This window comes from Chelonia mydas, chromosome 4 (assembly GCF_015237465.2).
Source record: "Chelonia mydas isolate rCheMyd1 chromosome 4, rCheMyd1.pri.v2, whole genome shotgun sequence".
Classification (NCBI taxonomy): domain Eukaryota; kingdom Metazoa; phylum Chordata; order Testudines; family Cheloniidae; genus Chelonia; species Chelonia mydas.
Genome location: NC_057852.1, coordinates 81,334,517 through 81,362,231, shown reverse-complemented (window position 1 = coordinate 81,362,231; position 27,715 = coordinate 81,334,517). Strand labels below are relative to the sequence as shown.

Below are 27,715 nucleotides of genomic sequence, written 5' to 3'. Positions count from 1 at the left end.
TGTTTCGTGATCCCCTGTGAAGAGGACCAGATGGAGTCAATTCCTGTTTGCTCAGACACACTCAGTGGAATTTAAATAATGGGTTGCTAATTTAGTATTTTGAAGGGTAAAATTGCAGTCCTGCTCCATGATGAAGCTGCATGCTGTGCTGCTGTCATGTTCTAAAATAGGCAGAAAACCTATCAAAGATATTCTCCCAGGGAAGAGTCATAGAGCTAGAGAGAGGAGTTTAATTATGCAGTGGACCCTCATAATATCCGAATTAAGAGTAGATATTCTATAGAACAAAATCTTGAATGCTGCCATGTTAGAGATGTAGAAGATAGCCTGTTATGAATTCTACGATATGTTCATGTTGTTTTCAACAAGTTTATGTATGCAATGATTGAGCTCTCCACTTAAAACAAATGCTTTGGGCTTGGTCACAAATGCTCTTTGAATCTCGGTTGAACAGAAATAAGAACAGACAGCACAGTGCTTCCATTAATGGTATCGTGTTGCAAACTGCGCTGTGATAACTTTTTGCAAAAACATGGATCAAAGTTCACAGTGCACTCTGTGAAGCTTGAACAGCTCTATACTACATTATACCCAGGCAAGAAAGGAAACAAAACCAACAAGCAATGTGTACCATAACTGCTAGTTTATTTAAGATAGTTATGTTGCTCCTTGGACATTTTGCTATCTTAAAGGTTCACTAATCAAAATTGTGTACAGTATCCAGAGGGCACATATATTTGATGCTTTCTAGCAAAGGTGTTCCTAGAAACATGAAGCTGTTCGACGTCCGAGAAGGCTAATAGTTGGGATACCCATCTGTTTGCCACAGGGCTGTTCACCATTTTTGGAAGGACCTCTTCCCAAGAGTAGTAATCTAAAGAATTTAAAGGAATGAAAATGGTAAGTGGCTAGTAGTGTTCCCGGATATGCCATTGTGCAGGTGTAGCAGAATAGCTCAGGCAGTGCTTGTGAAATGTTGTCCTTTGATATTGTTTGGAGCACAGTGCTGCGTGTATGTGTAAGTAGCAGGTACTCTGCATACTGTCAGCTCAGAAACGTATACATTTTTCCGAATCCTTTTAACATTTTATTGTAGATAGATTCGATGTGTAGAATAAAGCCCGCCATAAGCTCTAGTATTGCTGCCATAATTAACTTGGGTGATTACTTGAAATCTTACAAGTTTCAGTTTTAGTAAAATGAAATGCACTTGCACCATGTTACCTGGGGAGGAAGATCCCAGTAAAGGAAACTATAAAATCAACACATTTAAAATGGAAAAAAATGAATTAGAGAAGTATTTTATTAAAGAAATAGTTGACTTGTGGATTTCACCATTCAATGTCACAGAAAATCATTTGAGGCCAATTGTTTACTAGAGGGATGTGGAGGGGGGATGTACACACACACGATACATATACACATGCATAAAAGTAACACTTATGGCTATGCTCTATGGTAGGTTGAAACCTTATAGGGATAGGTTTCAGAGTAACAGCCGTGTTAGTCTGTATTCGCAAAAAGAAAAGGAGTACTTGTGGCACCTTAGAGACTAACCAATTTATTTGAGCATAAGCTTTTTTTTTTTTTTACAGCTACAGCTCACGAAAGCTTATGCTCAAATAAATTGGTTAGTCTCTAAGGTGCCACAAGTCCTCCTTTTCTTTTTGCTTATAGGGATATTCATCTTCATGCAAAACCTACTGGTAGTTGCTATAGTTCCCACTGAAGGAAAGGATATCCTACTGGTCAAATCAGGATACCAGGCTAGGTGGACCAATGGACTTTTCTGGTATGTTATACAAACCTAATACAACATCAGTTAATATATATTTAGGGATAAATATCCAATTGTAGTAATACAGCATGATCATTGTCTTTAAAAAGTGAGTTCTACTGGCAAGCAATGCGTTCCAGATGCTGGAATTATATTGTTTTTAAAATAACAATATAATTTTTCTACTCTTTTGGTTTACAAATGTTTTCTTACACTAGTCTTTCAAGTTAGACTCACACATCATAAGGCCAAGAGGGACCTTTGTGATCATTTAGTCCAGGGATCTGCAACCTTTGACCCACGGCCCACCAGGATAAGCCCCGGTGGGCCAGGCCCATTTGTTTACTGCCACATCCGCAGGTTCAGCCGATCGCAGCTCCCACTGGCCGCAGTTCACCGCTCCAGGCAAGGGATGTGCTGGCTGCTGCTTCCCACAGCCCCCGTTGGCCTGGAGCAGTGAACTGCGGCCAGTGGGAGCTGCAATCGACCAAACCTGTTGACGCGGCAGGTAAACAAACCTGCCTGGCCTGCCAGGGGCCTTACGTTGGAGGGCTACTTGCCAAAGGTTGCCAATCCCTGATTTAGTCTGACCTCCGTGTGCTGTTTTGTGTTCAGTATTGAAAACTTTGATTATAAGTGCTTAGAGTAGAGGTAGTCCACACTAAAATCCTTTCTGTGAATACCTTGATGGGAATTCACAACTGGGTTTGAATTTTGTGACTCAAATCTCACTGCTTTTAAAAGCAGAATATCACTTGCTACTAAACGTTTAACCATTGACCTTTATCTAAATTTCTGTCCAAGATGAAGAAATTACCTTACCTGGTATGTTACATCTTACCTTTAAAACAGTCACCTGATGTAATGTGTTCTTCTGTAAGGCCAGTTTGACTTCAAGCCAAGGCCTGTGTGTCCTTTGGTCATGGATTTTTAGTGGCTGCATGCTCCAGAGATGGGATGTGCAGATAGGGAATCAGCTGTTTCATGCAGCTGGCAGAAGGTGACACTGACCTTTCCTACAAATTGCTAGTGACTTTCTGTACTCTCCCATCTCCTTTCCTCCTCCTGCAGGGGAACAGATACTCAGTAAAGACCAAAAATCATATTTTACACCCTGTCCATAATCTTATGCACATGGCACAGTATAAACTTATGGGGTAGCAGTTTTCATAAAGCCCTGGCAGGAAACATTATGGAGAGGAATTTTTAAAAACTCATCCTCAGTGAAACATAAATGTCAGCTAAAATGTTCTTTGGACTTGAACAGTTATTTATTGACATAACATTTAAATACTGTATTAAGCACAATTAATTAAGAATAATACATTGCACTTTCTGTCTGAAGATCTCTTACTGATTTATAGACATTAATTGCTTTAGTTTCACGATTCCCCTGAGCAGTAGGTAGATAAATATCACTAACTCCATTTTATAGACCGGGAAAAATTAGGTTCATATGTATTGTGACTTTGCCATAGAGTTGCTTTGTCACCTCAAGCAAGACAGGAAAAAAATCCAAGTCCTTTGTGCTAATCACAAAGGGGACTGTTTTTCAAGAGCTCCTATGTTGATTAGGAACTTATGACCCATTTTCAAATGTGACATAGGAACATGTGGGTGTGAAAAGCTGGGCCCACATCTAATGACCTCAGGAGATTTGGCTATACAATGTGTACTAAGTACCCCCAGAGTATGTCTTAGAACAGCAATCAACAATCTGTTGTGCAATAGCCAGCTAAGGAGGGTTTGTTGTTTTTTGAGGGGGGGAGGGAGTTTGAGGCCAATTAGAACAACAGATGGGCAGCTCATGAGGGGTTCTTCCATGATGGTCTGGTTCTGTGTTTCACTCCCTTTTGATCCATAGTTTTGGTGGGTAGCAGATTTATTGAACCTAAAATCCTTAAGCAGTGAGACTCCGGATCTACAGACCAATATATTGTGCAAGTCTCTCATCCTGGGGCCCTGACCCTCAGACTGGTATATGTTGTATTTGAATCTGCCTCTGGTTCTATCCTGAAGATCTCACTTGCTTTTCCCCTGCTTTGAAGTACTTTAGTTACCACGGAAACAATGTCACTGGCTTGGGCTTCTAAATCTTGAATATATTGAGATTTTTGTATGTGTTTTCTTTCTTCCCTCACTCATGTATATACAGTATCTTCTCTATTGCTCCTACACGATACTTTGTCTGCAGCCACTTCCAAGAAATGGCGCTGAACAGTCTAATCATTACCATTTCATAAAGCCAAATACTGGGATACTTCAGTATTTTGTTCATGTTTGTGCTGGAAACAATGAGATTGCTTTCCTCGTAGTGCTTCTCGTGATAGGAGCATGGCCTTATTCAAATCATATTTGGGGCCAAAGAAGAAAAAGTCCCAATATTTTAAATTTACGTTTATTTAAAAAAAAAGACACGTTTGGAACCTGTTACATTTATACCAAATACAAGTGCAGAGCCCTTTTATTTAAAGTGCCAATCAAATTGTTTCTGTTGTGAATGTTCCAGATTGCAAACTATATGTAAGATAGAAATACACCATAATTTTCTTAAATCTAAATGCTGCATTTAAGAAGGATTTGGTTGCAGATTTTTTTAAAACATCCAATTTCACAGTGCCAGTATTGTGTCTAGCTCTATTCAAAGATGCACAGAAATTTAAGCTAGAGGTAGGACTGATGACAGTTACTTATGGCTAAAAATAAAACATGGTGTTTTTTTTTAATTCATAGTTAAATTTAAAAGAACCCCCCAGTCATGCTTACAATGGAAGGTAAGTTTGAACCTGAAAGTCTCTATAATAAATTGATCAACTGATATGGCACAAGCTCTATTTTGTAGACAACATTTTAACAAAAACTTGTTTTGTGGGGTGCCACTTCAAAGAACATAAGCTACCGAAACTGTGACGTAAATGCTGTTGTTAAAATTGTTTGATTAAGAAGCTTGTGGAATGTGTCAGCATTGTTGCACTTTGTGGAACAAAAGGAGCAATGACCTCTTCATGAAAAGAATGTTGTGGATAAGCTGATTGGTACCTTATCAACTTAGTTATTGTAGCTATGCCAGCCAGACATGTTCGCATTATTTAGACATGCTGTGTGGTGGTATTTATACTCAGACAGAGGTGTTTTAAGATTGATCTGTGACCTCATCTGGCAGAGGTAGCTGCTGCCCATTCCTTAGAGTTGACAATAAAGTTTAATCCCACCTTTGAGAAATTCCCTATTTTAAAATGTCTCCTCCACAAAATACTTTGGAACCATGTTGAAGCTAGATAATAAGGATTGTATTATCATTATAAGCTACTGTCTTGCCCTGTCCAGCAAGGAATGTTAGTGAAAATAGGTTTCATTGTTATATTTATTTGGCATCTCTACACTCACTCACCCGCCTGTTCTTTAGGCTAATGATTAATGACTGCATACTTTGTAGCTGATACTGTTCTTTAAAATACTTCTGAATTTTGATTTGAACCGTTGATTAGTATTTTTGAAAAATACAGCACAGGAGGCTTGAGTATAAATTGTGAGCATCCAGAAAACTCTAGTGGGTTTAAAACCATGTTTGTGCAGGAGGGGAAATTTCTAATGTTGCAGTTAATCAAAAATATCCTTTAGTTCACTTTCAGAGGTGTTAGTCTGATAGGACTGGCTCAAGAAGTATTCTATCACTAAATTGGCCAATCTAATCAGACAAATAGTAAAGCTTCCAAGTTCTGAGTCTAGGAAACTGCTCTCTATTTTGAGTGGATTGGTTATCATCTTGTTCTTTGTATCATACAACTCTAAAGAAAACAAGAAAAAAAAATTAAAAGGTGAGCAAATGGGGGTCCCTTTTCTGTGTTCATCTCTTTCTTCCATACTTCCTGTGGCAGTTGCAGTGAAACTGGAATAGTAAGCAAGACAGATAAATTCAAGTAATAGGTTGACAGTACAAACCTGTGTGAGGGAAAGGAACACACTAAAATGTCCAGGTACAGAAAAGAGGTCAGGGAGTCACAGAAGAGGATGGAACTCAAAAAAGGGTGGACAGAAGAAAAAGAGACAGGAGATCATGACTAAGGAAAGAAATATAATGACTGGTGAGCATGGAATTAAAAGGAGAGATGAAAGGACTGGGAGTGCTGGCATAGCAGGAGAGAAAAACAGGAGGGTGAGATGAATGGGAGCTCACTCAGTGTATCTTTCTGTGTGTCTAATATAATTAAGTAATGTGTCATTCAGTTATTATTGGTCAAATAGTTTGTGTACCTAACATATTGCTAGTGGAAAAGTTTTCTCGTAGATTTCAGTTTTCTCATTTATATTATCCATGATGTACTATAATAAAGAAAAGACTGTGCAAAAAAATACAATTTTCATTTAAATCTTTTCCTTCTACTGTTAATTTCTCCTCGTGTATTTAGGTGATGGTAGCACAGTCAGAGCAATGTTCCCTCACACAGAATGGATCTGTCTTGCATAGCTGCATTCCTTCATGGACAAGTGCAGAATATAAAATAAGAGCTCCAGAGTGTAGACTTCTTCCTTATTGAGCAGACACACAACTTGGCCAAGATTTGAGGAGTAGAGAGAGAGAGAAAACTTGTCATAGTGCGCTGAGTCTCCTGCCATCTTATATAGTACAAGGTACAAATGGGAAAATTAAGTAGGGAAGGGGCACCAGGCCTTGCAATTTTATTGTACTGACTATTAAAATTAGATCCTTGAATATATATAAAAATGAAATGTTTGTCATAGGTGGGATGTAAAGAATTCAGCAAAATAAGCAAAAGCTTCTTTGGCCTGACTATCCCACTAGTCCTGGGTAAAGTCACTTTGAATGCAGCTGACAGGATAATCAGTCCCTTTATTTCTGAGATTTTGAGATGATCACATAAATCGCAATTTGGAAGAGCAAACAAGAATCATGGGTGAATTGTCAGGTCTTTCCAACCAAGAGAAAAATCTAAAGCTTGTTTGATCTCTTCCTGAAAATGGATTTTGTAAAAAGTGTATTTTGTACAAGAAATTATTTCATTCACTTTAGTAGACTCATGCTGCTTCCTTTTCAGTCAATAATTATTGCACATAATATCTAAGGACCAAATTTGGGTCATGTTCTCCATGTATATTACCCTCAACCCATGTACATTGCTCCTACTGGTTCGATGGATGTTATAACACTGAGAGAGAGTACTTGCATTCCCCTTTGTGGATGACCTATTACCTGCAGTCTAGCAAAGCTGTTATGCTCTTTCAGGGACATAAAATATTTCATTATGTATCCTCAGTGGTGTGTATGTTTAATATAGAGAAGGATCCCAAAGCTCTTTACAAACTGTGCAGGGATCACTCCACGCACAACTGAATTAAAATCACTCAAATGCAATAAAAGTTTAACAGTGTTCTGCAACACATTGCAACAATTTTGGATAGTAAATTAAGTGGACTATTTCATATCCAACTGAAACTGCAGATGGAACTTTAAATAGACAGAATATATCTACCCAGCTTGTAATTTTTCTGGGTTAACACACATAGTTATAAAGAGGACTTTAGTTTTACATCTCAGTTGGAAGACTGCAACTCTAGAAACAATGTCCTATAGTTCCATCCAGTCATGTTGGTTGAATGTTATTTCCTGCAGCGTTTTGATGTACTCTGGAAACCTCCCATCCAAATAGTGACTTGGACCAACCCATCTTCTGTGTGATGAAATCATACTGTAATCAATTGGTGTTTGCAGTGTTATTGTAGCTGTGTTGGTCCCTGGATGCTTGAGAAACAAGGTGGGTGAGGTACTACTTTTTATTGGACAACTTCTGTTGGTGAAAGAGACAAGCTTGTCTCTCTGTCCAGTGATTGAGGTGTACATTTTATTAGCCCAGTTTTTCTCAAGACAGGTATTCAGTTCCATGTTACTAAGAGAAGATTGGGTAGTGATGTAGCTGAATCATTTGTATCTGACCTTTTGGTATAGGAAGTGTCCTGTCCCAAAACTGTGTGTGTTCTCCCTTGTTTTTGTCCCACAACAAGATGAAGTCGGGAACTGTGGTAGTGTTAGCCTGCCCTGCTAATCTTCATATTTCCCATGCAAACTAAGCAAATACTTGTCTGGCTTCTGCTGGAACTATCACAACTTAACTGTCCTTGTTGACTTCTGTTTTCATGCAGATTATGGTCCACATGGTTTGACATGGGATCTCATGCTATGTTGATAAAACATGGCATTTTAACCCAGGTGGTTTCTGTATCAACACCATACAATATACATTTGGTGAGCATGCTCAATATCACTATTGGGTTGGGTTTAGATATTAAAGGAATGAGAATTGTGCACACACACAAGATGCTTATCATCATTTCTAGACTGAAGTCAGGGTATGATTGATTCTGGCCTGGCCAAGTAGATAGCTGGGTTTCAGGCATCTCTAAGGGAGAATCCTGAATAGCCAGTGGGCTACTCTGTCAGTGGCCTAGTGGGACATGGTTTCTTTTGTCCTTTACCATGTATATGGCATATCCTGAACCATCTGTCCCCATTCACAATACATGTTACAGAGTAGACCCAAGCTTAGTGAGAGATGAAAATGTTGAATATCAATCATGCTCCATATCTAGTGGGCTACCTCATACAGAATTTTAGACATATCAGACATCTTGTGAATGAGAAGAGAAGCATCTGGATGAAGCTTCAGACAAGAGAATTGATGACTGATAGATATGGAGAAGTCTGTAGAGGACAAGGTACAAGTGGTGTATGCCCCTTACTTTATAATGAGGGATATTTGTATCATGCCAAATCTATAATTATGAAGAGAGTAGGGAAATATTTCCACTAACTTTATTTTTCCTCTGCTCCACATAATGATTTATCAGAGATCAAACTGAATAACAAACATCAATCAATGTGGCTGGCCAGCAGAACTGATACATCCCTTCTACATGTAGTGGGACAGGATTTGGGGGAGCCCACACAGTGGGTGAACAACCTCTTTGCACTATGGAGCCCAAATCCACAGAGAGTCCTTGCTTTCTTCTGCACAGTGGTGATTCTGGGGCACATTGAGGCTGGTCTGGTCTGTCACTGTGTGGACCCACAAGCCTTTGCCCACCCTGTCATGTGCATGCAAGAGTCACAGAAGCTACTCCAGCCTTGAAATTGAAGTAGCAATCACACAATGGCCTGATCTCAGGATTCCTTCCTCAATCTCAAGCCTCAAAGGAGCTCCCCAGTGCAAACTGAAGCTACTTGGACTTTGTGTTGATGTGATAGTATTTTGGCTAGTCAGGCAGATCTGTACTTTTATAATGTTCATTTTTTGAATCTATATATATTTAGACATAATGCACATCAACAAAAGACAGCACAGCCTTTCTTTGGGGCTTGTCTATACATGAAATTATTCCTTAGTAGTTATTCCAGAATAATTCGATTTGTGGACATACTTAATCTGGAATGAGTGCCTTGTTTCTCTTTATTTTAATGCAAAGTGGATTAAGATAAACAGGAGCAAGGCACTCATATTCCTGTAGAAGAGTGCCACACATGGAATTATGTAGGAATGGTTGTTGCGCTTTAAATTCATGCTCAACCTTAATCGGAATTCATTTGCAAGTGTAGCCAAGCCCTAATTTACTCTTTTTTCTAATATTTTGGGCTATTGTCAGTCTGCACAGTGCTTCCAGCTATATGGTGGGGAATTTGGTGTTTTTCAGATAAGCAATATATTAGGATCATTTAGTAGGCCCCCCTCATTTTATCATCCTGAGATAAAATGTTGTCACTGGCTTTGGTATCAGAACCTAATCTCTCTTGAACTTGAGTTTCCCAATTGACCCTTTTCAGAGTAGCAGCTGTGTTAGTCTGTATTCGCAAAGAGAAAAGGAGTACTTGTGGCATCTTAGAGACTAACAAACTCTGGCTCTGTTTCACCAAACCAGCTCAGTGTCATTATTCTGAATGTGATGGTGGCACAGTTATAACTGGGACATTTTCTTTCTCATGCTGAATGATGCTTATCAGCCTTTAAGTATTGCCTATATCAATAACAGTGTGCCAGGATTTTATTTTTTGAAATATTCTCTGTTTTTCTTTTTTTTAACAATGCTGAGAAAGTGATTCCTTTGTTCAACAAATTGATTTCCTTTGCAACCATGGTATTAATCACCAAAATTCACTGCAAGCAGGAAATCTTAGCTGTATTATCCTGGGAAATAGCTATAATTTTTTGGGGTGGGGGGGAAAGACCTATGAAATGCAATGAATTTTGCTGGTCTTTCTATAATAAAAATACAATTTCTTTTCTTTGCCTTAATTTAAGCTCTACTAGGGGTCATTCTTTTCTGAATTCAGTCCAGCTAATTGATTTTAACTAACAAATATTGAATCACTTTAATTGTTTTCTGCAACAAAGTCAAGAAAGCTACTAAATATCCCATCTGACATTCAGAGATTAAAACAAAATGAATGCCAAAGCCATAACATGGTCCTTATAGAATGAAAGGGACTAAAGTAACTAGGGCATGCTATTGTGAAAAGGGAGTCTTAAAGCATTCAAAAGTGTAGGAGGAGGAATTTTGGAGACTTCTCCAGCCATTGCTTCATTCTGAAAATCTCAAGATTCCAAGAAGAAAAGGGAGCAAGAAAACAGATCCTACAGTTACTCACACTTCTTTGCCATATTTGCAAGAGGTATCTTGCTTCCTAAGGGAGATCCTGGGAAAGTTCCAGAAGACACGTCACAGAAGACAATTGGAAAGACGCAAGTCCAAAGTAATCAGAAACCGTCTTTTGGGGGTGATTATTGCATCCTTAGTATTTTGCACAATCCAGTGCGATACATTATAGAAAATGAATTTTTTTTCAGATTGTAAGAGAGTTATTGTGCTGAATTTTTCCTGGCATTCCCACAGACAGACCCTGAAAGTGTGGCTTCTTCCAAATGGTGGGATGGACCTTTGTCTGGGGAAGGAATTCTGAGTTCAGGGAAGAGGTTGCTTCCTGGCTGGGGAGAAAACTGCTTTGGTAAGAGCAGGAGGAGAACTACCTTTGTACCATCTTCTGTTGATGAACAGATGTGGTTCTGTTGCTACTGAGCTTGCACCTGCATCCATTATGCATGGCTCAGCCTGGCTTTGCAGACTCACCAAGAAGCATACTTTGAGATCACAAAACAAGATCGTAGAATATCAGGGTTGGAAGGGACCTTAGGAGGTCATCTAGTCCAACCCCCTGCTCAAAACAGGACCAATCCCCAATTTTTGCCCCAGATCCCTAAATGGCCCCCTCAAGGATTGAACTCACAACTCTGGGTTTAGCAGGCCCATGCTCAAACCACTGAGCTATCCACGACCCCAATCATGCTGTGGAACTGTTCTTAGGACACAAGAAAGCCAAACAAAGGAACCCCAGATGCCCCTTAATAGCATACTAATTGAGTATTTCTAAAAATGTCTGGTCTGTGTAACAGGGTTTAGAGGTCTTTGAGGTTTAGGAAGAAAACTTTCCTGAGCCAGTATGATCTGTGGGAGAGGTGATGCCGTCACTATGAGAGACAGAAAGTGGTTCTGGTACATGGTCAGGTGTTATAAAGAAGCTCATGCTGTCGACTAGCGTTAGGACTGACACCAAATTTCCATGAGTAGGGTGGGCTAAAGCTCTATTTCTTCATTAGAATTTTTCTGCCTTCCTCTCACTATCGTATTTCTCTCTGCTTCTTTCTTCAGTCTGTCCTAGGCAGGATCCAACCCACTGTTGGCTGAGATCTAGTTTCACTTTCAAACCCACAATGTTTGAGTGAGGGGCTTAGGGCAGAGCAGGGGCAGGGTTGGGGCTTGGAGGAAGGAGTGGGGCCTGGGGCAGAGTGGGGGTCAAGCACCCCCCAGTATCTGAGTAAGTCGGTGGCTATGGGCTGGACGCTGCAGGGGCTGCGCTGAGGACTTCGAGGGTCGGTGTGTGCATATCGCTACCTGTACAGAGAGCAAGGCCTGCGGAGGCCTGGAAGGCACTGTCTGTGCTGCCAGAGATTGGTGATTTCCGGGCGTGGATCCACAGTAGGTACAGACAAGATTTCCTCACACCAAGAGGAAGTGGTGATGATGTGCCTAATAACTCTGGGTACCCCTGCATGGGGTGTCTGTGGGTTTGAAGTTAATCAGAGTTAGCTAATGTACTGTAACATTGTTAAGGGTTAAAAATATCCAAAATGATATAAATGCCTCCTTTAACCATTGCACAATATACAAGGAGTGAGATCCTGCCCCTGTCTGAAGTCAGTGGGAGTTTTGCCTTTGATTTTAGTGAGGCCAGGGTTTCACCCAACAGGTACAAGTGATGGGGAAACCTCAAGATGTTCAAAGATTCTCTTTACTTCAGATAAGAACCTTCAAGGTTGGATAGTTAAGAGAACTAGCCTATGTAGTCTGTTGTGCAGATCAGGACTAGAAATCTTACAAAGGCAAACTTTCCCATGAGACTTTCTAGTAGTTTCTTATCTGATCATTCTGGCAACACCATGAAAAAAGCCTTTATTACAGTATTTTGGTGATTGTTTCTAGTCATAGCTGGTTTGGTTTAGGTTCAGATTTGTTTTAGTGACAATTGAGAATCCCGGGGGGAGGGAGCGTGAGAAGATGTTTTTTTGTTTTATTGGAACCACTCATTCACCTGGAAGAAGCTTTGTTCTGAAAGTTTGCTATATTTTGGTTAAACTGAAACTTTACCTAAAGTATACATTTGGGGCATGGTGGGGAGAAAGCCTAGTATATCAGGGTTATACTGTATGATACACTTTAAGGCCAGAAGGGACCATCATGATATTTTAGTCTGACCTCCTGCACATTCCAGGCCACAGAACCTCACCCACCCACTTCTGTAGCGGGCCCCTAACCTCTGGATGAGTTACTGAAGTCTTCAAATCTTTCAGGTCACAGAGAAATCCACCTTTTACTCTAGTTCAAGCCAGCAAGTAACCTGTATGCCATGATACAGAGGAAAGTGAAAACCCCCAGGGTCTCCGCCAATGTGACTTGGGGGAAAAATCCTTCCTGACCCCAAGTATGGAAATCAGTTAAACCATGAGAGTTTGTGGGTGAGAACCACCAGTCAGACACCTAGGAAAGAATTATCTGTAGTAACTCTGAGCTCTACCCATCTAGTGTCCAATCTCCAGCCATTGCAGATATTTGCCAATGGCAGTCACATATGCACCATACATCATTGAAGGCACTCTCTTCATACCATCCTCTCCATAAACTTATCAAGCTCAGAATTGAAACAAGTTAGTTTTTTTGCCTCCCATTACTTCCCTGAGAAGGTTCTTCATTCCTCTGCTGGTTAGAAACCATCATCTAATTTCAAGCCTAAACTTACTGATGGCCAGTTTATATCCATTTGTTCTTGTGCCAAAATGGGCCCCTAACTTTAACTCCTGTCCCTCCCTGGTGTTTATCCCTCTGATGTATTTATAGGAAGCAACCATGTCTCCACTCATCTTTCTTTTTGTTAGGCTAAGCAAGCAAAGCTCCTCAAGTCTCCTCTTGTATGGCTATGTGATTTCCTACTCATTCTTGTCCTCTTCAAAATTCCATTGCAGAGATCTGAAAACAGATCACTGATCTTTTCCACAGCTCACATTAATGATATATGCTTGATATCATAAAACATAAGACATTTTGTTGTGACGAGTGACTGCTGTGGTGACAAGATAAACATGCCATTGTGGTAAATCACTACTTCATAAATAAGATTAATAACTGGCAAAGTAATGTCGGTAAAGAAAATTCTGAGCCCCTTTCTCTATATTTCCCCCTGCTATAGCACCGTCATCATGGCAAATCCCAAAGAACATGGCCTCCTTGTGGATCAAGTGTCACTGGAATCGATCTCTGACTGGGTCCTTAAGGAGGACATCAAAAAACAGACCACCTTAAGGCCCACATGATAGCTGACTGTGTAGTACGCACACTTCAGAATTTGTTGCTCTTCCATTCTAATAATATGTCCATACAAGAAAGCTGCTGAAACCGAACCAGTGCGGGCTTTCCTGGTTCAGCATTGAATATCCTCATTTCTGATCCTGTCCTGCAATTTGGTATGGAGCAGCTGATGAAGACAACGAGAACTGAAAACCTTAATCCAATGTTTTCCAGCTTTCCTCAGTGCCCATGTTTCTCTTCCATACAATAGAGTTGGTATAAGCATGGTTCTGTAGATCTGAAGCTTTGTAGCAAACTTGAGGTCATGACAGTCCTACGGAGACTACTGGGTAAACTAAGGCAGTGAAGGCCCAAAACTTGGCAGCAGCTGCTGCTACACAAGTGTCCACAGCTTTTGAGTATCATCCAGTACAGTCTGAAGCTTCCTAGATACTTAACTATTACCACCTGCTTAATGTCCCATCTGGATGGGTTAATCCTGAGCAGGTTGTAATCTGGAGCTCAAGGCTGCTTGATGGTAATGGCCAGGGACTTCATTTTATCTTGATTAATAACCAAACCAATGTGCACTGCTTCTTGCCCAACCAGATCAGACATCAGTGCAGCAATTCACCAAACTGATCCAAAAAACCCACAAAACCCCAGTGTCACTGGCATACTTGAGATCTAAAAGCAGAATGTTCAGCTCAGCACCCCCAACTGCTGCCTTATCCATCAGCCAGTCAATGCCAATGCTGAACAATGATGGTGACAGAATGCAAACTTGCCGAACTCCTATGGAGACAGGAAACCATGCCGTGTATCTACCATTGACTCAATCACAGCTTTCCATTCCATTATAGAGCTCTTCTGTCAATGACACTATCTTCTGAGGGATGCTGAGTCACCTTATCAGATCCCATAAACTCGCTCAATGCACTGAATCAAAGGCTTGATGGAAGTCTAGAAAAAATTCTCTAACTACAGTTTTAACTAAATTTTAAGGGACTTTTATCTATTTCTAGAAATAAGATAAAATGTAGCACAGTTGAATTTATGGCAGAGTTTTGATGCTGACTGTAATTTTACTTAAATATATTACCATGATTTATGCAGTAGAACCAGACTAGTACTGCCAGGGGATCATTGCAATTATATATATATATGAAAAAGTAGTACAGAATTTTAGAACTGTTAGTTTAAGATGCCTTGCTGCTTTATTATAAGGGTAATTTGGAGGTCTTCTTGGAAAATCCTATAAACTTTTAAGGGGAAAATAGGATGAGTGTTTTCTACTCCTTTTGCCATGGTTTTGTACCCCATGCTGTGTATGAAGTGCCTGCCTTAGAGGCAAGTTGGCTGTGATCCATATGATTATATTTAGAAAGAGGGCAACTTTTCTTCAATTCTTTTTTCCTCAAATGTCCTCTAGCAAATTTTTTAAAGTGATTTTGTGGGTATTTTATTTAAACCCACACATGCAGTTTAAAAAGCTCTTAAACTGCCTCATTATTGTATATGCTCTGCACAATCTATATAGTAACACCTATCAGAACACCTTCGCAAGTTGTCTGATGGAAGTAACTATGAAAGCAATCTCTAACTCAGGGATGTTGCTGATAGGAACTTGAAAATATGTAGAGAGAATGATCAAACAGGTGCAGGATCTATGAACAAGTCTGGCACTGCATAAAATTAACTCTGCAGCGTTCCAGTTCCCTTTGGAAACAGATATTATATAATGTACAATTAATTATAATAGTGTTTTGCATTATGAGACATGTATTGTGTAGTGGCAAGAATGTGGGTCAAACTATAGAATTCTATTCCTGGCTCTCTCACTGACTTCCTGTGTGACCTTGGGAAGAATGATAATCTGTGTTTCAATTTACATATCTATAAATGATTAGATATTTACCTACTGTCCTAGGAGCTGGGAATTCATATTCATAAAGTACATTTAAATCTTTTTGTAAGGGTGCAAAGTTAACAAAGTACTTCCGTTTTCATTGTAAACTGAAAAACCATGTTGTCTATTACAGCAGCCCACCTATCTTTGCATGGACATTTTTTCATTTAAGTCTACCAAGGAAATTATTAAGGAAATGGAAGCAGGGTCAAAAAGCTCTCTAATTGTGCTAATGATATTCAGGCATGTTTTTTTATTTGTTTTTCTATTTGGATATTCAGTTACATCCAGGAATAATTACAGCAATTCTGTATCAAGAAGGATAATTTTATTTTCCTGTAATTGCTACTTAACTGGAATTTGCTCTTGTGACACTTGCTGTCCTTTGGTGCAAACTGCATTTGAAATTTGATACAGTTCATATTTATGTTTTATGGCTATAAAGACAATTTAAGAATACACTATAATTAACAATTAGTATGGTTTTAAAATGTGGAAGTTAAATTTTAAGCTTGTGCTATGTGGAAAAACAATGAATAAATTAATGAAGAATGATCCTTGGTGAGTTTATTTATGAAGGCAACCGGGAAGGAAGGTGTATAGTTTTGTAAGTGCTGTAACTCAAGCTGGTCTGAGACAATTGGAAGCTACTGTTTGTGGAGGAAAAATGGCAACTGGAGGAGGTGAATTACAGTGTTACATGTGAGGTATCTCTCCTGAGATAAAGCTGCGAGTAATGCCTGCCACTTATGTCTTGAAAATGAGATGTCATAGCACACTACCAGGTAAAGCACGAAGGAACAGGCACTATTCAATGTCTGTTAGCTTCTTTCCAAACGGTGATGGATTTTGATGCGAACAAATGCCCACTCGGTACAAGCAGTCCCCATGAGGTCAAAAATGACTATGTACTTTGGATGCGAGTCTGTGCTGTGCCTCTACTTGGGGCAGCACAGAAATTGCATCTTGGGGAGGGGAGGGGTGACAGAGCAAGGCCAGCTTTGGTACCTTAAAACCATCCTGCAGTCTCTTGTATCTGGACTGTTCCAGAGATTGGAGAGACACTGCAGCATAATTTAGACAGCCTGAGGGCCTGTCAAAGTTACGGCAGCCTCTCCAGGCTGCCTGAAAACTCTATAGCATTGCATGCTGTGGTTGTGTTCTGAGGCCTATCCCTACAGGCCCCGTACACTTAGGGTTGCCAACTTTCTAATCGCACAAAACCGAACACCCCTTCCCAGCAGCCCCGCCCCCACTCACTCCATCCCCCCTCCCTCCATAGCTCGCTCTCCCCCACCTTCACTCACTTTCACTGGGCTGGGGCAGGGGGTTGGTGTGTGAGAGGGGGTGAGGGCTCCGAGGGGGGGCCAGAAATGAGGGGTTCATAGTGCAGGAGGGAGCTCCAGGCTGGGGCAGGAAGTTGGGGGTGGGTGGGGCTGAGGGCTCTGAGGTGGGGCCAGGGATGAGGGGTTTGGGTTGCAGGATGGGGCTCAGGGTTGGGGTGCAGGACGGGGTGCGGCCTCCAGGAGGGGCCTTACGGCTGGGGCAGAGGATTGGGTGCGGACTCTGGAAGGCAGTTAGGGTGCAGGAGGGGTTTCCGATCTGGGGCAAGGGGTGCAGGGTGTGGGCTCCATCCGAGCGGCGCTTACCTCAGTTGGCTCCCGGTCGGCGGCATAGCTGAGCTAAGGCAGGCTCCACCCGGATCCCGGAAGTGGCTGGCATGTCTGGCTCATAGGTGGAGGGGCAGGGGACTCTGTGTGCTGCCTGCACCCGCAGGCGCCACCCCACAGGTCCCATTGGCCATGGTTCCCGGCCAATGGGAGCTGCAGGGGCAGCGCTGGGGGGTGAGGGCAGTGTGCGGAGCTTCCCTGATTGACCCTCTGCCTAGGGGCCTCTGGGACATGCAGGCCGCTTGCAGGAGCCATGCAGAGTCAGATCGGGAGCCTGCCTTAGCCCTGCTGCGCCACCGACTGGACTTTTAACAGAGCCACTAGGGTCTCTTTTCGACCGGGCATTCCGGTCGAAAACTGGATGCCTGGCAACCCTACCTACATTGGGTCTTGTGAGGGTGTCTCCAGGAGGCAGGCTTATGGCTATTTCCATAGTGTCTACACTACAGAAATCCTCCACTGGCCAGAGGGTGATTTTAAGGCCTCTTTACACCACTCTAGCCTTTTTAGCCTGCATAACGGGACTTGAGTGGTGGTAAGGATCTCACGCTTGGTGCTTAAGTGCTTTGTTGGATTGAGACCGTATTCACGTTCTTATATTGTGCTTCTCACCGTATCTTCCATCTAACCAGTTATTCCACAAATAGACAAAAAGCACATAGCTACTTTTGGCCTATTTCTTGTGTAGGCAAATCTCACGCTGATTTGAATTGGAGCTATGCCTCCATGAGGAATACAAGGTTGGACACTTAATATTGAATGCTGCAGATTGCATCCCATATGTGCTTTAACCTAAAGAAAAAATGTTGTACAAAAGCCTTGTGCTTCCATTCTGGATTTAAGATATCCATGGGCGTGGGCATTAGGTCAAAAAGATTAAAACTTGGATGGTAAACTGTTCTTTAATTTATTTACAGTGCAGCCTATGTAAATGCTAATGAATATGGTAGCAATTACAAATGATCTAATGGGTCAATGCATGAAGCTATATGGAGTAGAAAAACAGCCTGGTTCTGATTTTCCTTACTGTGCTGTAAATCAAGAGCAACTCCAATGGTGTCCGTGGAGCTACATCAATGTTAAACAACTGTAAAGAGAGAATCAGGCCCAATATCCACGTTATGTGTCCTGTAAAGAAAAAGTTATTGAAATGGTATTTTAGTGATGCAGAGTAATTTTCCTGTAGTGTTCAGTACACATCAGTAAATAAATTGTTCAAGTGGTTTACTGTTTCCCAGCCAACAGCTTTAAAATCAGCTGGAAAATCAGCAAATTCCCTCCATTTCTGCTGAAAACAGAGCACCACTGGACAGTAGTCATGGCACGAAGAATCTGTGCTTGGTAGCTGGAGACACTGTTCACTTGAAGACAGTTTGATCCTTAGCATCAGATGCCATTGTTTTCTAGGGAATATACTGATAAATAAATATCAGCAAAGGACTCTTCCTCCATTCTGGAAAGTTAATGGAGAAGGTGAAAAATCAATAAACTGGGATTGATGTTAGAAATATGGTCAGAGATATAGGTTACAGCATCTTACTCAAATGTGCTAAAATGTGTTTGAAATCTGACACGTTGGCATTCTTTCTAAACACAGAGCATCTCTTTGTAGCGGTCATAAAAAGCAAAGGACAAGCTGCAGAGTACTGGAAAGAAGATCACTAGTCCCCTGTGGTCCATTCTTCACCTTCACTATATAATTCCCATTGAAGTCAAACATTTGAAGTCAGTTGGAATATTTCTACCCTGAAAAGGGAAGAATCAGACAGAAATGTCTGAAATCAAACATATTGGGCCTGCTTCCCTGCTTGCATTCCACTGACAGATTCCCTGCTGGGCCCCCAGTGTGGAATGATGTAGTAAATACAGTGTGTATAATTAATATGTTATGTAGATTTTTTTTAAATAAATAGATTGGGATGAAGGGTACTGGGTATGAAGTGGTCACCACTAGAAAGCCAATGTTTTCCAGTGTTGTTAGAGAATTGTATCTGAGATGATGGTATCTCACTCTTAAATATCACATTTTATTTGTAAATAGAAGTTTCACAATTTTAAGTATCGTTAGTCACATGGGAAACTGAGGCATAGTGAAGTGTACAGTTTTATCTCCTATTTTAAGTATAGGATACTACTCTGGTACCTCGGGTACAGTAGTTACCACTTATTTTTTTTCTATTTAGAATAGAAAAATCCACACTGATATTAGTTAAAAATGCTAAGAACAATTCGTAAAGATTGTAATGGCTGTTCTTGGTGGCAAATGCTTGTGAACGTTGACTTTTTGGTGGCAGACACGAATCGTATCATTAGTGTAGATCAGTAATTCCAAATTTATTTTTAATAAAGTGGCCTTTAAAGGATTACTTGTCATAACCACATATTGCTTTTCATACCTTCAAATGTCCTCCATGCTTAGATTTAACATCAAAGATACAGGACTGTTTTTTAATCAATAGTTTATTTTATATGACAATTTGCCTTTTATTAGGCTGGGATCATTTGCAATGAGGTTTCACTTCTTACAAACATTTTATTAATGCATATGGCCCTTCACCTACTTACCAAAAATTCTGTGTAACCCCAAAAGCAAATGGAAAAAATAAGAAGCATCTGCATGTTTCCATAAAATGTTCAGAAATTAAAATAATGGCAGTACAGAAGAAAAAAACCAAAAATTAACATTCTGTGCTGGAGATCTGCACATGATCAGCCATGCTTGCTGGATAAGTCTGTCTGTTGGTTGTTGCCATGGCTACAAAAAGCCAGTGGAACCCAATGAGCTGTCTGCAGCACTGCTGAAAGGACCAGCCATTTTGCTTATGGAAAACAGTGTGACATATTATGCTGTGCTTTACCACAGAATAAACAAAAATCCACTCGCAGGAAACAGAGGAAACAGGCATATTAGTGAATAATTATTACAGCTGAGCATGCCCTCAAGATGCCATTTTGACAAGCTGGTGGCTGCTGCTGCCACGAGCTGATCTGAGAGGGTGGAATGCAGAGTGATAATGCTGCATATCTGCTAACAGCAGTGGAGTAGGATTTTTGACTTGTAAAGGCAAGGTTTCTCTGCAATGTTATCTCAACAGCTCGCTAGCTGCTCAGAGTGAAAGCTGCTGACCCAAAAGAAGGGTGTTGCCCTCTCTCAACATTGTTCTTGTGCACTGCTGTTTTATATGAGCAGGCGCTGCTGAAGAAGCAGGTGTGCAGTTCAGATGGGCTCTATACTGTAGGCTGTAAAAACCAGGTTTACATGCTTCCTATTAACAGATTGTTGGTTTAGGAGCATCTGCCTGTGGACTTATTCATAGAAGGAGGCTACTGTACATCTCAGCTTATGTGAAAGAGGTAAGCATTTGTTTTGTTTTCAGTTGTGTAAATACCTTGAGTGAAACTTCCTGCAAGTGAAACCAATCTACAAAATATTTACCCTTAAAAGGTGACTTGGGCAGTGACTTGTTTAGAACCTTTTTTTGAATTACACTGATCGATCATTTTACAGATTATTTCTGTCAAATATTGTAATGTACCCTTCCAAATATTTGCTATTTTGAAATAATTCATTTTGAGTAGTTCACGAAGTCATGTATACACATTTTACCCTCACACAGTAGAGATTTTTTGTATCCTGCTGTGACCTGTATTGTAGGAATTATGTGGGATATGAAACATTATAGAACTTGTGACTATTTTATTTGAAAAACCTTAAAATCATTCAGTTCCCCGGCATTGCAGTACATGCATTGTGCTCAACCTTAATAATGAAACTAGATTTAAACTGTCCAACTGCTGCTGTGCAGTATGTAGGTCATAATAGAAAGCAGGCTTTGCTCTAGTTTTTATGAACTGCATGCCCCAGTGCTGTGTTTGATTAGTTTCTGGTACTTGTACTGTTAAGAGTCTAGGTAATAGGTGCTGCTCACAACTCTTTTTCAAAGATATCGTGCATACCATGTTAGCACAGCACAACACACCCATTGTGTCCCTCAATTTGGAGTTCAGGAAAAGAAAGGAAGCCAGCACTCCACATGGAGCACAAGTACAGTTATAGTATAAGATGGTTAAACTTCTTTTATGGCACAACCTCATTGATATGCTAGCTGCTGTGAGTGCTACATAAAATAAAAAGGCACAGAAATATTTGAATATGATAGTTCTTGTGAATGGCTATGTGCTAAAATTATAGACACTCAATTCCAAAATTAATTGCCGCTTGACAAGTAAAACATAATCTGATTAATTGACAGTCTCAGAGGCAGACAGCAGTTATGTGGATTGAATTTGGTCAATAAAACTATAATCCTTTGGCACAGCCAGTGATCTGAAAATGTTTAAATTATGTTAACCGGTAGCATTTCAGCCTCTGTAATCTAAGAACTCTCTTACTGAATACCATCATATCTGACTGCTCATAATAACACTGAACATCTGAAATGGATTAAAACTGTTCACTGACAACTCACCAGGAATTCTGATTCTTTATGTTTACACTGGTAAAATGTGTTAATGTAATGTTTGCATTAACTTGTATTTAACAGTTGTACAGATTTAAATCTCGCTACCTCATATACTTAGACAATAGACTGGGCATGAGATTAATCATTACAAATCCCAGTACATAATTACAAAGGTAAATTAGTAACAAGTCACTATTGTATAAAATGGTGCAGTAACTGGGAGCCAAAGTCCAAGAGGTTTTCAAAGTGAGCGTGTCCAGCCAATGCATACAGAACTAAATGTTACATTTGAAAACACTGCTACTGAAATGGAAGTCTCTTGTCCCTTGCCTCCTCTAAATCATTCCTTCAGAAAAGCCTCATCTTCCATGAATTATGTGTTTATCTCTTCACCAATAATTGTCCATGAAACACCTCCCTTACCTGCATTACTGTTCTGTGTTTAGACTTGTAGCCATCCTATTGTATGTTCTTTGGGGCAGGGAGCGTGTCTTTTTCTGTGTCTGTAGAGTGCCATATACATTTACAGTGCTATATAAGTGTTTATAAATAACTGGATGTGTGTGTGTGATTACGATTACTTCAGCCGTGTAAATAAGGGGTGGAAAGTAGGGTGGAGCTTAACATTTGTAAAATGCTTTGTAAGCGTCTAAAGAAAATCTGGGTGGTCATGATAAATTAATCATGCAAAATGTAAACATTTTTAAAATATAACAATAGCAGCCAGCAGGTGCTAGCACTTTCCAATCACGAAGCCAGACACTGTACATTCTTCTAGTCAGGGACTCTCTAAAAAGACAAAGAGAAATGAACACTGGCAGAATATAACAAAATGTGATCACTTAGGTAATGATAGGCACGTGTCTGATTAATTACATATTTGTTGAATTTAAAAAAAAAACTCTAAATTTCTTTTCCATGATAATTTATTCCTCTTGTCTTTCCCCCACACCAGGTCCCAGTGTAATCCCTTCCTGCTGACTTTCAACCCCCTCTATCGACATTGATGAGCAGTTTGCTCAGGAGATGCATAAATGAAATAGATAAGTAGATGACTTAGTCAGCTTGTGCCTTGTAGGCGTTGCAGAAGAAGTGTCTATTCAGGAGGAATTTAATTGAAGAGAGGGAAGAGTTGCAACTAAACATTATATGCAAATGGACGAAATTCTGTGTTGTGTGGGTATAAAATGAGGAGAGTTCAATCTTCAATATAAAAATCAAATCAGGAAAGCCCCTGTTGAGTTTAGTTGCCAAAATGTGTCTCTAAAAAGGAATCTCCTTAAAAGTATATGAAGATTTATATCAATTTGACCTGAATGTTACATTTAGGGAAACAGTAGCAGTGCACATAGGAACTAGGGGAGAAATCCTGGCCTCACTGAAGTTAATAGATTTGCCTTTGACTTCAGTGGAGCCAGGACTTCAAGGTTTAAATCATTTTGCATGTCTGTAGATTGTGTGTCAAACGACAGGAACCATATTTCATCTGCAGTGATGTCAATCACATCAATCATAATCTTTTCCCAATATGCTGATATCAAACTACAATAATTTATAGATGTTCTTCTTAGCAGAATGAGCCAGCATGTCCCATGTGTCCCCATTAGTTAAGTGGTGTGGCCATGAACAGTGTAGTAACACAAAATAGAATCAGATAAATGAGTCGAAACATCAGAAGCGCTTGTCGATACATAGGATGCCATAGCCGTGGCAGGTGCAAGAACAACGTAAGGGAGGAAAACTGGGATGGCCAAGTGAAAGTGCAGAATCAAATAAGGGCAATCATTTGGTGTTTTCCAATTTTAATACATCTTATTGGATTTGACCAGAACAATAATAACTAGCAACATGGGCCAAGAAATACCATAATATAATGGGTGAGGAATGCATATACCGCATCTCGTACACACTCAGCATAAAGAAATGACTGCGTAGATATGTGAACCACAGTATGCTTGCAAACAGGGCAAAGGAAAGTGCCGATATGAATGATGATGGATAACAGCACATGCATACAGATCAGTCTCAAACGTCAGTATAATAGAATCAGCACATCTGGCAAACTTCTGTGCAACACCATCCCTAGCCTAGTAGTATCTTCCTGTCCAATATGCCAATAAGAACAGGTATTTAATAAGACACACCAGTGATGATGGGGTGCTTGAATAGGCAAAGTGTCTCAAATTTGATCATTGTCCCCTATTTCTATTCCAGTAAGACTGTCAGTGTAATAATGTTGATTGGGGCATGATTTGAGAGCCTCTTCTTATGTGGTCATTTGGGTCTAAGGAGAGTACTGATATTTTCATCTTGTTGCATTGCTCTATACAGATATCCTTTCCAATGCCATTATCTTGGTATTGTGTTAACATCGGTTCCACTCACTCCCAGCTGCTACATTTTTTTATAAGAATGTTGAGCATAGTACATATATGTGCAACATATATGTACCTTAGTAGTAGATTTTTACAGATCTTCGTTAGTGCACATTTTTACTACAGATGGTATCTAGACTTGTAATTGTTTCCCATTCAAAATGCTGTAATAAAAGTACACCACTAAAGTTGGTCAAAAGTCAGTGTTTTGTGAAATATTTTCATTTTCTCCCATTTTTTGTGAAAAATTTCAAAAAGTTCTGATTTGTTGTAAACTAACTCCCCAAACATGAAAGCTTCCTTCCTCTCTTTCTCTCTCTTCTTTTCTTTTTCCATTTTGTCACTGGAAAAGGGAAAGGGTAAGGAGAGGGGAAAAGGTCTTTTTTTAAAAAAATCTATATTTCCCCATTTTCATTTTCCAAAACCTGCTATTTTTCATCAAAAAAATTTTGTGCATTAAAAATGTTGGCTAGTTCTACATGTCACAAAAATGTTTTGTCTTGCTCTCTTTCTGTCAGTTCTGGAAATTATAGATTTTCAATGTAATATATTGTAGAAATCTATCTGCAGGTAAAGTAAAGCAAAACGCCAAAAAGCACTTAGCTTAGTTTCTAAGGAATTATGTGATATAAAATTCCATGAAGTATGAGAATGGGAGAGGACTATAAGGTGAGAGTAAAGAGAAGTAATCACTTAAAAAGAGTCCTGAGGTGGGCTAGCAAAGAATGTTTTGAATGGAAACAACATTTTTAAATGACATGGTTCTTGAACTACAGTAAAACTCTGCTTTCACTATTTTAGGACTGTGAAATATAGTATTTTTCTGTTCAAACATGTTGTGCCATGACAAAGAACACATAGCCAATGTTGCTGTGAAACAGGAAATTCAAAAACAAAGCGAGAGACTTTTCTTCTGTTATTTCCAGCTCCTCACTCTAAATCAGTTTATTTTGTCATCTTTTCTGAGCTTAGTCTGGATAGTGTTCTGATTCATGCACCATTAAAAACCCCGCCATCCTTACTCAACAAGAAGCTTCCCTTGAAGAGCTCAGTTTTGGCTATGACTATAAGCTGAGTTTTGATGTCTCCAGTGGGGTCTCTAGGCTGTCTTTTAGGATAAAAAAATTCTCTCTTTAAAAACAAAATATTGTAGCACTAACCATTTTTTAAAACTCTGATATTGAGGCCCTCAGAGCTCAAAGACTTTGAAAAAAAATGAAAAAAAATCTTCAGTCGTATTTTAGCTAACAAATTTGATTAGGTCAGTTTATCATTTCATTAGATGACAATGATTTTTTTACAAATCAGTGAATTAACTTGGAATAATGAAAACTTTATTTTTAATAAGGCACCATGTTTGTTATGTCTTGAATATTATTCTTGAAGGTGTACAAGCAATTTTGTTTTACTGTTAGATGTTTTAAAGCAATTAGGATATCAATCAGCCCCATAAAACATGAAATAGTTTATCAGCAGTCAATGGTTAGGTTATTTAGGCTGCAAGTGGTATTTTTTAACATACTCTTTCACTTTACCAGTACCCCCATGAAAAGGCAGATATGCCTGAGGAAAACTATGGGGAAGAAAAAGTGCTGTAACTGCTGAGCAGAATCAATAACTGCAGTGTTCATACCAGAAAATAAAGGGAACCAAACCCCTATAGGCATATAAAACCGTAAAGTGACTCCACGTCTAAAGATCCATTAATGTATTGAGCCTACAATCCTGCAAACAGAAAATCAGCAGCTGGGGCTGAAGGTCAAAGTAGATGGGAAATCCAAGGGCACTTCCAATCATTGTTTCAAAATTTTGGATGAAACACTGAATATATACCAGGTCCAATTCTCTGCCCAGGGTCTGCCAGCAGAATCTATGTGATGGGACGCCAGCAGTGGAAATTCAGGATGCAAGCCAGCTGTAACTCATTAGGCGGCTCAAAATTGTATAATGCAGCTCATACGGAGGACAGAGTAGATCAAGTAGGGGCAAGGACAAGCTAGCTGTGAAATGTCCTTATTTGGTGTGTCTCCTGGGTAGTCTTCACCATGGGTGAGGGTGAGGGCTTTTACTTAACCTCAGACCGAACATAAAGCTGCTGTAGCCCAGGCAGGATCCGTGGCGAGAGCACTGTGCCATTTATTCCACTTTCATGGAAAGAAGTTTGGACAAATAGAAATACGTGAAAAGTTCCATGGAACATAGGCTTAGTAGGCATAGATAAACACTGTGTAGAATGTTACATCATCTTGATGTAACCCATGCTGTAGATAGCAGACAGCAACCTTCTTAAGTAGCACAGCCCTTTATTTCTACATCCATGTCAACAGTGGGTGAGGAGGGTACAGAATGTACAGCTGTTTGTCTTGTGGTCAAGTGGTCTATGTATATGCACCTGGTGCCAGATATTGAAAGGTATTTAGGCACCTGGTGGTATTTTCAAAAGCACCTGAATGAAGTAGGTGCCTGACTCCCATTGATTTTACTAAAATGAATAGCTGTGGAAGAAGACCTTGACAAAGGCATTTCTGAAACATGGTAAAAAGACATAAAGCAATGGAATACTGCTTACCTTGAGTATAAAGTATACAGGAAGGATGGATTAGGGTGTAATGCTGGAGTAGTAGGACTAGATTTAAGACATTCTATAGAATCCATGATTAATACATGAATGGAGTGGAGTGGACTGGATAGCAGAATCTGTAGAAATACAAATTCCAAGAAGTACAAGTACAAATATAGTGTCAAGATTTTTCTACTGGCCTCCAGAAAAAGAATATTGAGTCCATTGAATTAAGGGCTATAAAAAAAGGAACTAAGTCTAATAAAACAGTACTAATGGCTGATTACAACTAACCATGTATAAACCAATTGAATCTTAGAAAAGTTTAGAAGGTTTAGAAAAGCAATTTCTTGACACCATAAAATTGCTTCTTGGAACAGCTAGTTTTAGAATGCACAACAGCAGAGGCTAGTCTTGACTGAGTCCTAATTAATGTTAAAGAATTGGTTCAAGAAATAATTATAGTTGAGCTTCTCAGTAATACTGCCCCCAATATGATTAAGTTTAACATACTCAAGGGAGAAATCATATCAGAACCTAGCACAGTGGAACTCAACTGCAGGAAGTATGAAGTAAAATGGGACTCTCATATTTACCATTTCTTATGACATGAGAACAAGGGGACATTTAATCAAACTGAAAGGCAACAAATTTTAAACTAAGAAGATTTTTCCCTTGACCTATGGAACTCATTGCCACAGTATATTATGGAAATCAAGAGATCAGTGGAATTAGGATTTCTAAAATGGGGGAAGGGCATTAGCTGTCTAACTTCTATTGAAATTCAAACTCCCCTTAATCACCTTTGAAAACTCCAGCCTTACACATTTATATAGATTGTGAGATCTACGGTTTCTTAACTATGATAAAATTAATAAGGGATATAAAACCCTTATGCTTCAGGTCATAAATCAATTGTTAACTGATGAGAATTTGAAAGAAATTGCTTTATAGCCAGGTTATTCCCGAATTGTCCACTACATTGTTTCTTGCTCTCTCATCTGAAGCATCTGGTACTGTCCATTGTCAGAGAAAGTACACTGGACCCTGGATCCAA

At 39.7% G+C, this 27,715-nt stretch overlaps 1 protein-coding gene and 1 long non-coding RNA gene across 4 annotated transcripts in view; one reads left to right on the top strand and one right to left on the bottom strand.

The window, feature by feature from the left end:
• Window positions 1-713: 713 nt before the first annotated feature.
• LOC119566117 lies at window positions 714-22,256 on the bottom strand. Its single transcript, XR_005225171.1, has 3 exons — window positions 22,147-22,256; window positions 2,619-2,842; window positions 714-874 (listed from the first exon to the last, which is right to left on the bottom strand). It is a non-coding gene; the product is annotated as an uncharacterized LOC119566117 (long non-coding RNA).
• SORBS2 (sorbin and SH3 domain containing 2) overlaps window positions 20,078-27,715 on the top strand; it is a 273,664-nt gene continuing 266,026 nt past the window's right edge. For all 3 annotated transcript variants that reach the window (XM_037897656.2, XM_043546101.1, XM_037897655.2), the window contains exon 1: window positions 20,078-20,614. The gene's annotated coding sequence lies outside the window, so the exon portion shown is untranslated. The remainder of the gene's footprint in view (window positions 20,615-27,715) is intronic.